Genomic DNA, 12732 nt, shown 5'->3' on the forward strand with positions numbered 1-12732 from the left:
TGACACTGAACCTATAGACAACAAACCTCCTTCCCAGGCTGTCATTTTCCATTCGGCTCCTCTTTAGCCCAGCCACCCATTTAGGGCTTCAGCAGGCAGAAGCTTTGACACTGAACCTATAGATAACACACCTCCTTCCCAGGCTGTCATTTTCCATTCGGCTCCTGTTTTCCCAACGCCCCATTTACAGCTGCAAAAGGCAGAAGCTTTGACACTGAACCTATGGACTATACACCTGTTTCACAGGCTTTCAATTTACATTTGGCTCTTGTTTTCCTCAGCCCCCCATTTCCTGCTTCAGCAGGCAGGAGCTCGTACACTGAACCTATGGACAACACACCTCCTTCCCAGGCTGTCATTTTCCATCTAGTTCCTGTCTTCCCCAGCCGCCCATTTAAGGCTTCGGCAGGCAGAAGCTCTGACACTGGAACTGTGGATAACACACCTCCTTCCCAGGCTATCATTTACCACTCGGTTTCTGTTTTCCCCAATGCTGACTTACGGCTTCAGCAGGCAGAAGCTCCCACACTGAACCTATGGACAACACACCTCATTCCCAAGCTGTTATTTTCCATTAGGTTACTGTTTACCCCAGCCCCCCATTTACGACTGCAACAGGCATAAGGTCTGATACTGAACCTATGGACAACACACTGCCTTCCCAGGCTGTCATTTTCATTGGGCTCCTGTTTTCCCCAGCCCCCCATTTCCAACTTCAGGAGGCAGAAACTCTGACACTGAACTTAGGCACACCACACCACCTTCCCAGGCTGTCATTTTCGATTCGGCTCCTGCTTCCCCCAACCCTCTATTTACGGCTTCAGCAGGCAGAAGTTCTGACGCTGAACCTAGAGACACCACACATCCTTCCCAGGCTGTCATTTTTCCATTCAGCTCCCGTTTTCCGCAGCCCCCCATTTACAGCTTCAGCAGGAAGAAGCTCAGATACTGAACCTATGGAGAACACACCTCTTCCCAGGCTGTCACTTTCCATTTGGCTACTGTTTTCCCAGCCCCCCATTTACAGCTTCAGCAGGCAGAAGCTCTGACCATGAACATACAGACAACACACCTGCTTCCAGGCTGTCATTTTCCATTCAGCTCCAGTTTTCCCAGTCCCCCATTTAAGGCTTAAGCAGGCAGAAGCTTTGACACTGAACCTATAGATAACACACCTCCTTCCCAGGCTGTCATTTTCCATTCGGCTCTTGTTTTCCGAATGCCTCATTTACAGCTGCAAAAGGCAGAAGCTCTGACACTGAAACTATGGACAACACACCTCATTCCCAAGTTGTTATTTTCCATTAGGTCACAGTTTTCCCCAGCCCCCCATTTACGGCTTCAGCAGGCATAAGGTCTGATACTGAACCTATGGACAACACACCTCCTTCCCAGGCTGTCTTCTTACATTGGGCTCCTGTTTTCCCCAGCCCCCCATTTCCAACTTCAGGAGGCAGAAACTCTGACACTGAACTTATGCACACAAAACCGCCTTCCCAGGCTGTCATTTTCAATTCGGCTACTGCTTCCCCCAGCCCTCTATTTACAGCTTCAGAAGGCAGAAGTTCTGACGCTGAACCTACAGACAACACACATCCTTCCCAGGCTGTCATTTTCCATTCGGCTCCCGTTTTCCGCAGCCCCCCATTTACAGCTTCAGCAGGAAGAAGCTCAGATACTGAACCTATGGAGAACACACCTCTTGCAGGCTGTCACTTTCCATTCGGCTACTGTTTTCCCAGCCCCGCATTTACGGCTTCAGCAGGCAGAAGCTCTGACCATGAACCTATGGACAACACACCTGCCTCCAGGCTGTCATTTTCCATTCGGCTCGTTTTCCCAGTCCCCCATTTAAGGCTTAAGCAGGCAGAAGCTTTGACACTGAACCTATAGATAACACACCTCCTTCCCAGGTTGTCATTTTCCATTCGGCTCTTGTTTTCCCAATGCCCCATTTACAGCTGTAAAAGGCAGAAGCTCTGACACTGAACCTATGAACACCACACCTCCTTCCCAGGCTGTCATTTTCCATCTAGATCCTCTTTTCCCCAGCCACCTATTTAGGGCTTCAGCTGGCAGAAGCTCTGACACTGAACTTATGGACAACACACCTCATTCCCAAGCTGTCATTTTCCAGTCGGCTCCTGTTTTCCCCAGTTGCCCATTGACGGCTTCAGGAGGCAGAAAGTCTGACACTGAACTTATGGACACCACACCCCCTTCCCAGGCTGTCATTTTCTATTCGGCTCCTATTTTCCCCAGCCCTCTATATACAGCTTCAGCAGGCAGAAGCTTTGACACTGAACCTATGGACACCACACCTCCTTCCCAGGATGTCATTTTCATTCAGCTCCTGTTTTCCCCAGTCCCCCATTTATGGCTCCGAGGGCAGTAGCTGTGACACTGAACCTATGGACACCACACCTCCTTCCAGGCTGTCATTTTCCATCTAGTTCCTGTTTTCCCCAGCCGCCCATTTAAGGCTTCGGCAGGCAGAAGCTCTGACACTGAAACTGTGGATAACACACCTCCTTCCCAGGCTATCATTTACCACTCGGTTTCTGTTTTCCCCAACGCCGACTTACGGCTTCAGCAGGCAGAAGCTCCCACACTGAACCTATGGACAACACACCTCATTCCCAAGTTGTTATTTTCCGTTAGGTCACAGTTTTCCCCAGCCCCCCATTTACGGCTTCAGCAGGCATAAGGTCTGATACTGAACCTATGGACAACACACCTCCTCCCCAGGCTGTCTTCTTACATTGGGCTCCTGTTTTCCACAGCCCCCCATTTAGGGCTACAGCAGGCAGAAGCTCTGACACTGAACCTATGGACAACACACTGCCTTCCCAGGCTGTCATTTTCATTGGGCTCCTGTTTTCCCCAGCCCCCCAATTCCAACTTCAGGAGGCAGATACTCTGACACTGAACTTAGGCACACCACACTGCCTTCCCAGGCTGTCATTTTCGATTCGGCTCCTGCTTCCCCCAGCCCTCTATTGACGGCTTGAGCAGGTAGAAGTTCTGACGCTGAACCTACAGACAACACACATCCTTCCCAGGCTGTCATTTTCCATTCGGCTCCCGTTTTCCGCAGCCCCCCATTTACAGCTTCAGCAGGAAGAAGCTCAGATACTGAACCTATGGAGAACACACCTCTTCCCAGGCTGTCACTTTCCATTCGGCTACTGTTTTCCCAGCCACCCATTTACAGCTTCAGCAGGCAGAAGCTCTGACCATGAAACTACGGAAAACACACCTGCTTCCAGGCTGTCATTCTCCATTTGGCTCCAGTTGTCCCAGTCCCCCATTTAAGGATTAAGCAGGCAGAAGCTTTGACACTGAACCTATAGACAACAAACCTCCTTCCCAGGCTGTCATTTTCCATTCGGCTCCTCTTTAGCCCAGCCACCCATTTAGGGCTTCAGCAGGCAGAAGCTTTGACACTGAACCTATAGATAACACACCTCCTTCCCAGGCTGTCATTTTCCATTCGGCTCCTGTTTTCCCAACGCCCCATTTACAGCTGCAAAAGGCAGAAGCTTTGACACTGAACCTATGAACAACCACACCTCCTTCACAGGCTGTCATTTTCTCTTCGGCCCGTTTTCCCCTGGCCCCCATTTAGGCTTCAGCAGGCAGAAGCTCTGACATTAAACCTATGGAAAACACACCTCCTTTGGAGGCTGTCATTTTCCATTGGGCTCCTGTTTTTCCCAGCCCCCCATTTCCAGCTTCAGGAGGCAGAAACTCTGACACTGAACCTATGGACACCACACCCCCTTCCCAGGCTGTCATTTTCTATTCGGCTCCTATTTTCCCCAGCCCTCTATTTACAGCTTCAGCAGGCAGAGGCGCTGACACTGAAGCGATGGACAACAAACCTCCTTCCCAGGCTGTCATTTTCCATTTGACTCCTGATCACCCCTGCCCCCCATTTACGGCTTCAGCAGGCAGAAGCTCTGACACTGATCCTATGGACGACACACCTCCTTCTCAGGCTGTCTTCTTACATTGGTCTCCTGTTTCTGCCAGTCCCCCATTTACGGCTTCAGCAGGCAGAGACTCTGACACTGAACCTATGGACACCACACTTCCTTCCAGGCTGTCATTTTTCCACTCGGCTCCTGTTTTCACCAGCCCCACCTTTACGGATTCAGCAGGCAGAAGCTCTGACACTGAACCTATAGACAACAAACCTCCTTCCCAGGGTGTCATTTTCCACCCAGCTCCTGTTTTCCCCAGTGCCCCATTTAGGGCTTGAGCAGGCACAAGCTCTCACACTGAAGCTATGGAACACACACCTCATTCCCAAGCTGTTATTTTCCATTAGGTCACAGTTTTCCCCAGCCCCCCATTTACGGCTTCAGCAGGCATAAGCTCTGATACTGAACCTATGGACAACACACCTCCTTCCCAAGTTGTCTTCTTATATTGGGCTCCTGTTTTCCACCGTCCCCCATTTAGGGCTTCAGCAGGAAGAAGCTCTGACACTGAACCTATGGACACCACACCTCCTTCCAGGCTGTCATTTTTCCACTCGGCTCCTGTTTTCACCAGCACCACCTTTACGGATTCAGCAGGCAGAATCTCTGACACTGAAACTATAGACAACAAACCTCCTTGCCAGGCTGTCATTTTCCATTCGGCTCCTCTTTTGCCCAGCCACCCATTTAGGGCTTCAGCAGGCAGAAGCTCTAACACTGAACCTATGGAGAACACACCTTCTTCCCAGGGTGTCATTTTCCACCCAGCTCCTGTTTTCCCCAGTGCCCCATTTAGGGCTTCAGCAGGCACAAGCTCTCACACTGATCCTATGGACAACACACCGCCTTCCCAGGCTGTCATTTTCCATTTGGCTCCTGTTCTCCCCAGCCCCCCATTTACGGGTTTCATCAGGCAGAAGTTCTGACGCTGAAACTATACACACCAAACATCCTTCCCAGGCTGTCATTTTCCATTCGGCTCCTGTTTTCCCAACGCCCCATTTATAGCTGCAAAAGGCAGAAGCTCTGACACTGAACCTATGAACACCACACCTCCTTCACAGGCTGTCATTTTCTCTTCGGCCCGTTTTCCCCTGGCCCCCATTTAGGCTTCAACAGGCAGAAGCTCTGACATTAAACCTATGGAAAACACACCTCCTTCGGAGGCTGTCATTTTCCATTCGGCTCCTGTTTTCCCAGCCCCACATTTACGGCTTCAGCAGGAAAAGCTCTGACAAAGAACCTATAGACAACATACCTCCTTCCCATGTTGTCATTTTTCATTCGACTCCTGTTTTCTCAGTCCCCCATTTATGCCTTCAGCCAACAGCTTTGACACTGAACCTATGGAAAACACACCTCCTTCCCAGGATGTCATTTTCATTCAGCTCCTGTTTTCCCCAGTCCCCCATTTATGGCTCCGAGGGCAGTAGCTGTGACACTGAACCTATGGACACCACACCTCCTTCCAGGCTGTCATTTTTCTTTTGGCTCCTGTTTTCCCCAGCCCCCCATTTACCGCTTCAGCAGGCAGAAGTTCTGACACTGAACCTATGGACAACACATCTCACCTCCTAGTCAGGCTATCATTTTCCAATCGTCTCCTGTTTTCACCAGACCCACCTTTAAGGATTCAGTAGGCAGAAGCTCTGACACTGAACCTACGGAAAACACACCTCCTTCCCAGGCTGTCATTTTCCATCCGGCTCCTCTTTTCCCCAGCCACCCATTTAGGGCTTCAGAACGCAGAAGTGCTGACACTGAACCTATGGACAACACACCTCATTCCCAAGCTGTCATTTTCCATTAGGGTCCAGTTTTCCCCAGCTGCCCATTTACGGCTTCGGCAGGCAGAAGCTCTGACACTGAAACTGTGGACAATACACCCCCTTCCCAGGCTATCAGTTACCACTCGGTTTTGTTTTCCCCAACGCCGATTTACGGCTTCAGCAGGCAGAAGCTCCCACACTGAACCTATGGACAACACACCTCATTTCCAAGCTGTCATTTTCCATTAGGTTCCTGTTTTCCCAGACCCCTATTTACAGCTTCAACAGGCAGAAGCTCTGACACGGAGCCTATGGAGAACTCAGCTCCTTCCCAAGCTGTGATTTTGCATTAGGTTCCTGTTTTCTCTAGCCCCCCCATTTACGGCTTCAGCAGGCAGAAGCTCTGACACTGAACCTATGGACTATACACCTGTTTCACAGGCTTTCAATTTACATTTGGCTCTTGTTTTCCTCAGCCCCCCATTTCCTGCTTCAGCAGGCAGGAGCTCGTACACTGAACCTACGGACAACACACCTCCTTCCCAGGCTGTCATTTTCCATCTAGTTCCTGTCTTCCCCAGCCGCCCATTTAAGGCTTCGGCAGGCAGAAGCTCTGACACTGGAACTGTGGATAACATACCTCCTTCCCAGGCTATCATTTACCACTCGGTTTCTGTTTTCCCCAACGCTGACTTACGGCTTCAGCAGGCAGAAGCTCCCACACTGAACCTATGGACAACACACCTCATTCCCAAGCTGTTATTTTCCATTAGGTTACTGTTTACCCCAGCCCCCCATTTACGACTGCAACAGGCATAAAGTCTGATACTGGACCTATGGACAACACACTGCCTTCCCAGGCTGTCATTTTCATTGGGCTCCTGTTTTCCCCAGCCCCCCATTTCCAACTTCAGGAGGCAGAAACTCTGACACTGAACTTAGGCACACCACACCACCTTCCCAGGCTGTCATTTTCCATTCAGCTCCAGTTTTCCCAGTCCCCCATTTAAGGCTTAAGCAGGCAGAAGCTTTGACACTGAACCTATAGATAACACACCTCCTTCCCAGGCTGTCATTTTCCATTCGGCTCTTGTTTTCCGAATGCCTCATTTACAGCTGCAAAAGGCAGAAGCTCTGACACTGAAACTATGAACACCACACCTCCTTCACAGGCTGTCATTTTCTCTTCGGCCCCTGTTTTCCCCTGGCCCCCATTTAGGCTTCAGCAGGCAGAAGCTCTGACATTAAACCTATGGAAAACACACCTCCTTTGGAGGCTGTCATTTTCCATTGGGCTCCTGTTTTATCCAGCCCCCCATTTCCAGCTTCAGGAGGCAGAAACTCTGACACTGAACTTATGGACACCACACCCCCTTCCCAGGCTGTCATTTTCTATTCGGCTCCTATTTTCCCCAGCCCTCTATTTACAGCTTCAGCAGGCAGAAGCTCTGGCACTGAAGCGATGGACAACACACATCCTTCCCAGGTGGTCATTTTCCATTTGGCTCCTGATCACCCCTGCCCCCCCATTTACGGCTTCAGCAGGCAGAAGCTCTGACACTGAACCTATGGACAACACACTTCCTTCTCAGGCTGTCTTCTTACATTGGTCTCCTGTTTCTGCCAGGCCCCCATTTCCAGCTTCAGCAGGCAGAAGCTCTGACACTGAACTTACGGAAACACACCTCCTTCCCAGGCTGTCATTTTCCATCTAGATCCTCTTTTCCCCAGCCACCCATCTAGGGCTTCAGCAGGCAGAAGCTCTGACACTGAACTTATGGACACCACACGCCCTTCCCAGGCTGTCATTTTCTATTCGGCTCCTATTTTCCCCAGCCCTCTATTTACAGCTTCAGCAGGCCGAAGCTTTGACACTGAAGCTATAGACAACACACTTCCTTCCAAGGTGGCCATTTTCCATTTGGCTCCTGATCACCCCTGCCCCCCATTTACGGCTTCAGCAGGCAAAAGCTCTGACACTGAACCTATGGACGACACACCTCCTTCTCAGGCTGTCTTCTTACATTGGTCTCCTGTTTCCGCCAGCCCCCCTTTTCCGCGTCCAGCAGGCTGAAGCTCTGACAATGAACCTGTGGACACCAAACCTCCTTCACAGGATCTCATTTTCCATTCGTCTCTTGTTTTCCACAGACCCCCATTTACGGCTTCAGCAGGCAGAAGCTCTGAAAGGAACCAATGGACAACACACCTCCTTCCCAAGCAGTCATTTGCCATTAGGTTCCTGTTTTCTCAAGCCCCCATTTACGGCTTCAGCAGGCAGAAGCTCTGACACTGAACCTATGGAAAACACACCTCTTACGCAGGCTTTCAATTTCCATTTGGCTCCTGTTTTCCCCAGCCCCCCATTTGTGGCTTCAGCAGGCAGAAGCTCAGTGAACCTATGGACAACACACTTCTTTCCAGGCTCTCATTTTCCACTCGGCTCCTGTTTCCACAATCCCCCCATTTCTGAGTTCAGCAAGCAGAAGCTCAGACACTGAAATTATGGACAACAAACCTCCTTCCCAGGCTGTCATTTTCCATTCGGCTCCTGTTTTCCCAGTCCCCCATTTACAGCTTCAGCAGGCAGAAGCTCTGACACTGAACCTACGGAAAACACACCTCCTAGCCAGGCTATCATTTTCCAATCGTCTCCTGTTTTCACCAGACCCACCTTTAAGGATTCAGTGGGCTGAAGCTCTGACACTGAACCTATGGACAACACACCTCATTCCCAAGTTGTTATTTTCCATTAGGTCACAGTTTTCCCCAGCCCCCCATTTACGGCTTCAGCAGGCATAAGGTCTGATACTGAACCTATGGACAACACACCTCCTTCCCAGGCTGTCTTCTTACATTGGGCTCCTGTTTTCCCCAGCCCCCCATTTCCAACTTCAGGAGGCAGAAACTCTGACACTGAACTTATGAACACAAAACCGCCTTCCCAGGCTGTCATTTTCAATTCGGCTACTGCTTCCCCCAGCCCTCTATTTACAGCTTCAGAAGGCAGAAGTTCTGACGCTGAACCTACAGACAACACACATCCTTCCCAGGCTGTCATTTTCCATTCGGCTCCCGTTTTCCGCAGCCCCCCATTTACAGCTTCAGCAGGAAGAAGCTCAGATACTGAACCTATGGAGAACACACCTCTTGCAGGCTGTCACTTTCCATTCGGCTACTGTTTTCCCAGCCCCGCATTTACGGCTTCAGCAGGCAGAAGCTCTGACCATGAACCTATGGACAACACACCTGCCTCCAGGCTGTCATTTTCCATTCGGCTCGTTTTCCCAGTCCCCCATTTAAGGCTTAAGCAGGCAGAAGCTTTGACACTGAACCTATAGATAACACACCTCCTTCCCAGGTTGTCATTTTCCATTCGGCTCTTGTTTTCCCAATGCCCCATTTACAGCTGTAAAAGGCAGAAGCTCTGACACTGAACCTATGAACACCACACCTCCTTCCCAGGCTGTCATTTTCCATCTAGATCCTCTTTTCCCCAGCCACCTATTTAGGGCTTCAGCTGGCAGAAGCTCTGACACTGAACTTATGGACAACACACCTCATTCCCAAGCTGTCATTTTCCAGTCGGCTCCTGTTTTCCCCAGTTGCCCATTGACGGCTTCAGGAGGCAGAAAGTCGGACACTGAACTTATGGACACCACACCCCCTTCCCAGGCTGTCATTTTCTATTCGGCTCCTATTTTCCCCAGCCCTCTATATACAGCTTCAGCAGGCAGAAGCTTTGACACTGAACCTATGGACACCACACCTCCTTCCCAGGATGTCATTTTCATTCAGCTCCTGTTTTCCCCAGTCCCCCCATTTATGGCTCCGAGGGCAGTAGCTGTGACACTGAACCTATGGACACCACACCTCCTTCCAGGCTGTCATTTTCCATCTAGTTCCTGTTTTCCCCAGCCGCCCATTTAAGGCTTCGGCAGGCAGAAGCTCTGACACTGAAACTGTGGATAACACACCTCCTTCCCAGGCTATCATTTACCACTCGGTTTCTGTTTTCCCCAACGCCGACTTACGGCTTCAGCAGGCAGAAGCTCCCACACTGAACCTATGGACAACACACCTCATTCACAAGTTGTTATTTTCCGTTAGGTCACAGTTTTCCCCAGCCCCCCATTTACGGCTTCAGCAGGCATAAGGTCTGATACTGAACCTATGGACAACACACCTCCTTCCCAGGCTGTCTTCTTACATTGGGCTCCTGTTTTCCACAGCCCCCCATTTAGGGCTACAGCAGGCAGAAGCTCTGACACTGAACCTATGGACAACACACTGCCTTCCCAGGCTGTCATTTTCATTGGGCTCCTGTTTTCCCCAGCCCCCCAATTCCAACTTCAGGAGGCAGATACTCTGACACTGAACTTAGGCACACCACACTGCCTTCCCAGGCTGTCATTTTCGATTCGGCTCCTGCTTCCCCCAGCCCTCTATTGACGGCTTGAGCAGGTAGAAGTTCTGACGCTGAACCTACAGACAACACACATCCTTCCCAGGCTGTCATTTTCCATTCGGCTCCCGTTTTCCGCAGCCCCCCATTTACAGCTTCAGCAGGAAGAAGCTCAGATACTGAACCTATGGAGAACACACCTCTTCCCAGGCTGCCACTTTCCATTCGGCTACTGTTTTCCCAGCCACCCATTTACAGCTTCAGCAGGCAGAAGCTCTGACCATGAAACTACGGAAAACACACGTGCTTCCAGGCTGTCATTTTCCATTTGGTTCCAGTTGTCCCAGTCCCCCATTTAAGGATTAAGCAGGCAGAAGCTTTGACACTGAACCTATAGGCAACAAACCTCCTTCCCACGCTGTCATTTTCCATTTGGCTCCTCTTTAGCCCAGCCACCCATTTAGGGCTTCAGCAGGCAGAAGCTTTGACACTGAACCTATAGATAACACACCTCCTTCCCAGGCTATCATTTACCACTCGGTTTCTGTTTTCCCCAACGCTGAGTTACGGCTTCAGCAGGCAGAAGCTCCCACACTGAACCTATGGACAACACACCTCATTCCCAAGCTGTTATTTTCCATTCGGTTACTGTTTACCCCAGCCCCCCATTTATGGCTTCAGCAGGCATAAGGTCTGATACTGAACCTATGGACAACACACCTCCTTCCCAGGCTGTCTTCTTACATTGGGCTCTTGTTTTCCACAGCCCCCCATTTATGGCTTCAGCAGGCAGAAGCTTTGACACGGAACCTATGGACACCACACCTCCTTCCCAGGATGTCATTTTCATTCAGCTCCTGTTTTCGCCAGCCCCCCAATCATAGCTCAGAGGGCAGTAGTTGTGACACTGAACCTATGGACACCACACCTCATTCCCAAGCTGTCATTTTCCAGTCGGCTCCTGTTTTCACCAGACCCACCTTTAAGGATTCAGTAGGCAGAAGCTCTGACACTGAACCTACGGAAAACACACCTCCTTCCCAGGCTGTCATTTTCCATTTGGCTCCTGTTTTCCCAACGCCCCATTTACAGCTGCAAAAGGCAGAAGCTTTGACACTGAACCTATGAACAACCACACCTCCTTCACAGGCTGTCATTTTCTCTTCGGCCCTTTTTCCCCTGGCCCCCATTTAGGCTTCAGCAGGCAGAAGCTCTGATATTAAACCTATGGAAAACACACCTCCTTTGGAGGCTGTCATTTTCCATTGGTCTCCTGTTTTTCCCAGCCCCCCATTTCCAGCTTCAGCAGGCAGAAAGTCTGACACTGAACCTATGGACACCACACCCCCTTCCCAGGCTGTCATTTTCTATTCGGCTCCTATTTTCCCCAGCCCTCTATTTACAGCTTCAGCAGGCAGAAGCTCTGACACTGAAGCGATGGACAACAAACCTCCTTCCCAGGCTGTCATTTTCCATTTGACTCCTGATCACCCCTGCCCCCCATTTACGGCTTCAGCAGGCAGAAGCTCTGACACTGATCCTATGGACGACACACCTCCTTCTCAGGCTGTCTTCTTATATTGGTCTCCTGTTTCTGCCAGTCCCCCATTTACGGCTTCAGCAGGCAGAGACTCTGACACTGAACCTATGGACACCACACTTCCTTCCAGGCTGTCATTTTTCCACTCGGCTCCTGTTTTCACCAGCCCCACCTTTACGGATTCAGCAGGCAGAAGCTCTGACACTGAACCTATAGACAACAAACCTCCTTCCCAGGGTGTCATTTTCCACCCAGCTCCTGTTTTCCCCAGTGCCCCATTTAGGGCTTGAGCAGGCACAAGCTCTCACACTGAAGCTATGGAACACACACCTCATTCCCAAGCTGTTATTTTCCATTAGGTCACAGTTTTCCCCAGCCCCCCATTTACGGCTTCAGCAGGCATAAGCTCTGATACTGAACCTATGGACAACACACCTCCTTCCCAAGTTGTCTTCTTATATTGGGCTCCTGTTTTCCACCGTCCCCCATTTAGGGCTACAGCAGGCAGAAGCTCTGACACTGAACCTATGGACAACACACTGCCTTCCCAGGCTGTCATTTTCATTGGGCTCCTGTTTTCCCCAGCCCCCCAATTCCAACTTCAGGAGGCAGATACTCTGACACTGAACTTAGGCACACCACACTGCCTTCCCAGGCTGTCATTTTCGATTCGGCTCCTGCTTCCCCCAGCCCTCTATTGACGGCTTGAGCAGGTAGAAGTTCTGACGCTGAACCTACAGACAACACACATCCTTCCCAGGCTGTCATTTTCCATTCGGCTCCCGTTTTCCGCAGCCCCCCATTTACAGCTTCAGCAGGAAGAAGCTCAGATACTGAACCTATGGAGAACACACCTCTTCCCAGGCTGCCACTTTCCATTCGGCTACTGTTTTCCCAGCCACCCATTTACAGCTTCAGCAGGCAGAAGCTCTGACCATGAAACTACGGAAAACACACCTGCTTCCAGGCTGTCATTTTCCATTTGGTTCCAGTTGTCCCAGTCCCCCATTTAAGGATTAAGCAGGCAGAAGC

Source organism: Mesoplodon densirostris, chromosome 2 (assembly GCF_025265405.1).
Source record: "Mesoplodon densirostris isolate mMesDen1 chromosome 2, mMesDen1 primary haplotype, whole genome shotgun sequence".
NCBI classification, from domain to species: Eukaryota; Metazoa; Chordata; class Mammalia; order Artiodactyla; family Ziphiidae; genus Mesoplodon; species Mesoplodon densirostris.